Here is a 3,689-nt window from a genome sequence, read left to right on the forward strand (position 1 = left end):
CCCAGTTGGAAAAGGCCTGCCATGTCTCAGCCTCTAACAGGGTTCTCCTTGCCAGCCTCCCTAAGGCAAGGTTGGGCAGGCAGTTCTTCATCCATCTTAGCCCTCGCCTTGTTCAGATCAGAATTCCTGGAACCTTGCTTTGCAGTGTGACTCTGACACTTAATACTCCTGAAACCATAGTGCTTTTCCACTTTGTAGACCATGCATCTTTTTTTAAAACTTATTTATTAATCGTAAACTTTACAAAGCAGCTTAAAAAAAAAATCATCTCACAATTCAAAGAAATCTCTGCCAGTGCTGCCCTCACGTTGGCTGGCAGATGCAGACGAGCGTGCTCCCCCTACACCAGGCCCGTGTTCAGCCCTCCCGCCCCTTCCCCAGCCTTCAGCACTTAGTCCAGGTAAGCTTCGTGCGGGCTCCCTCTTGGCCTGGCTTCTTCCGCTCTGTGACACGTGGATCCGCAGTAAGTAGTCCAGCTTGTCTCATCCACTCGACCTCATCCTCTGTGACGAAGCTGCACAGGGCTTTTGCCATTGCCAAGCGTATTGCTCCTGCCTGCGCTGACCTCCCGCCCCCTGAGACTGTGCAGGTCACGTTGTGTTTTCCAAGGCGGTCGAGGAAGTGAAAAGGGAACATCAACTGTTCTCTGTCCTGTGTGATTGGAAAGTACAGCAGGTAATCGGCTCCATTCGCTGTTAATCTTCCACTTCCATGTTCCTAAACAAGTGCTTCTGCTTTTGCACTCTTTCTTCTACCTTCACTTGCCCTTCTTTGCTCGTCATACTACACAGGTTAAATCAGCTGTTTTGTTTTTTTTTTTTAATTGAATAGCTACCCTTCTGCGAAACTTCTGCACAGATTCTTCTTCAGCAGGATCACACTGCAATGTCAATAACTTTTCTAGGAGCTGAATGAACTGCATATAATCATGATCTGACAGTTTTTCCACTAACATTTCTTGGAGTTCCTCCTTAATCAGCCATCTGCTGCCAATCAGATCTTTCGTTTCCTTTTTTTTCTGCCAGATCTTTGGCTCGCAACTGATTTTGATGTTTTTCTATCTGGAGTAGCTTTCCGTATACTTCATGCATTAACGAATAATATGACTGTTTGCCAGTATAGAAGAGAAAATGAGATGGACGACCATCTTCTCCCCATTGGATTGCTCTTTGCTTTGGAAAAATCTGTTCAGGATGCTTCATTATTGGCCTGGCTCGCTTCTCAAACAAACCACTTGGAAATAGGTAGACAATAGCTCTGTCAATATCCTCTTGCGTAAAAGTTTCTGGATCTTCTCCCATCATGTTGGCCAAGTGTCTCTTTCCTATGTTGAACTCTTCAATCTGCTTTTTAATAAAATCTTCTGTGTATGTTTCACGTCTTGAGGCTGGAACATTTTTCTTTGTCGTTACAACTGTGGTATGTATTGACCTTAATATTTGGGATCCGGCACCTGTCTGTAAACCGGCCTTTGCCAAAGTCCTTACCTCCGGGTGAGGCTAACCCTACCCACGAGAAAGAGGCGGTAGGAAAGCGTCCCACCGCAGGACATGCAGGAAGCTGTCATGTTGCCTGTAGGAGACCCCGGCAGGAGGGCTCTAGACCATGAATCTTGATTTCTACAATTAGATGGGATCTGTTAGGTTGTTCTAAAGACTTAATCTTGGATTTTCGGCTTCCTTGATGAGGATGCAGCTCTGACCTATTTCCTAAAATCTTCATAAGCTTCTTGACAACGCTTTCTTTTCTATAATATCAGCCTTGAATTCTGGATGTCAGCTAGAAGCAAATTTATCTCTCCACTGATTTCCTGAATGCTTCCAGGCAGATTCCTGTATAAGGCCATCTACCTTACACTCCATGAATCTCAGAGAAATTTTATCCTTTACTGTTAGTGAGAACACATATTTTCTTGAGAAAAATGTAAAACTATTGCTTTTATTGACCTCAAATTCCTAAGGGCATGGATGTGCCCCAGTCTGAGGCAAGTTGCAACCATCACTCCCTGGCTTGATAGGGAAGCTACCAGGTAAAGACTTGTACATAGGACTCAGGGTGGGGCTAAGGGGGAACTTTTCTGCATAAGAGTTTAGATCTGGGGCAAGAGACCAAGGCAGAGTCTAAAGGACATGGCTTTCTCTCTAATGGTATGGACTTTGCTTGTGCCAGTCAGCAGATGTTGCAAGGCTTGATCAGATAGGAGGTAAGAGGTGAATGAAGGTTGTTTATGTCTGGCCAGGCTCCAGATACAAGAAGGCTTGTTTATGGAGCAGGATTCAACCACAGGAGAGGCAGGATGAATAAAAAGATGGAGCACCATCTCTATCTTAGTTAAGATTCTGAAAAGTCTCAGGTATTCAACAACACATTCAAAATATAGTGTCATGCAAGTGTGTATCTGATGCTGAGAGTAGCCTTGAACATCTGCCTACATTTCTTTCCCAAACACCTTCTCCTATGAGAAGTATGCTATGTCTCTTACTCATGGGCATGACTTGGTGTTGTTCCTTCTAAATCATTCAAAGACTAAAACTGCCTTCAGCTTTGCCCAACAACCACCCTTCACTCCATCTACTTACCTTTCCTGTTGACTCCTCAATATAATGCTTACCTTGGGATCTTTCATCTTTCTAAATCCATCATTTTCCCCTCAAGTCTTCTACTTTTCCGGCCTTGTGTGTTTTGGTGACTAGCACCCCAGCCAGAAACTTGAGGTTTAGCCATAATCTCCTTTCCCCTCTCCATCTGCTATGTGCATATATCACTGTGGTCGTCACCTCATAACTATTGCACCATGACTTTGGGCTGTGGTTGACATTTAACATCATCAGTGCTTACCAATATCCAATTCTTTTATTCCTAGGCATATGAGAGTCTATACTTCCTGTTTCACTCCCAGTTTAGAGGAGCTATATGACTGGTTTGGGCCAATCAAATGTGAATGGAAATTTACATATTATTTCTGGGCTGAGATAGTGAAATGTTCTTTCTTTTAATTCTGTCTATCTGGAACATTTCGCCTGTTGGGTTGAATGCAGATGTCTGAAGCTTAAAAAGAGTCTCTCTGCATCCAGTTTGGCACTCCTCAAGCCCATTCTCTAGATAAACACCAGAATGGTCTTTGTATAATTCAAATCCAACCATTCATCTTGAATTTCTCTGCTTCATTGTCTTCCTACCACTGAAATGATGGGGATTGTGATATGATAGGTCTCCTCTCTGGTCATTCTCATCTCCTATCTCTCTTGTCCTTACATTTTATATCCAGAATGACTCATATGTTTGTGATATCCAGAATATTCCATGCTGTTTTGTGCTTCCATGCCTTTGTGGTTCCATTTTTCTGCACCATCTTTGTATACTCTTCACCCTCTTCTTTACATAGCTAACACCTTATTTTTCAAGACTAGATTCAAATACCAACTTTTCTCAAATGGTGTCTTGCTGAATTTAACATTTCTCATACATACTCCTCCAGTATCATCTGACCATATGATATTGCATCTATTTATGGGTCTCTCTCCCCTATAACAAAATAAACCTGGCTGGGTTGATAGCTGTCATTCACAAGGTGGGTGCTCAGTTGTAGCAAATGCTGAGGTAATGAGATTCAGGATGTGGACACTCAGGGTTCATCCTTGGACACAATATCCCAGGATGACAGACCATGATGTAGATATGAGAGTTTA

At 43.0% G+C, this 3,689-nt stretch overlaps 1 pseudogene across 1 annotated transcript; it reads right to left on the minus strand.

Moving 5' to 3' along the window:
- Window positions 1–345: 345 nt before the first annotated feature.
- Window positions 346–1,567, minus strand: LOC107136987 (annotated as a pseudogene). The gene has a single exon (XR_001502783.2). The product of XR_001502783.2 is annotated as a 28S ribosomal protein S9, mitochondrial-like (transcript).
- Between the last annotated feature and the right edge of the window lie 2,122 nt (window positions 1,568–3,689).

The sequence above is a fragment of the Marmota marmota genome, unplaced genomic scaffold (assembly GCF_001458135.2).
Source record: "Marmota marmota marmota unplaced genomic scaffold, marMar, whole genome shotgun sequence".
Classification (NCBI taxonomy): Eukaryota; Metazoa; Chordata; class Mammalia; order Rodentia; family Sciuridae; genus Marmota; species Marmota marmota.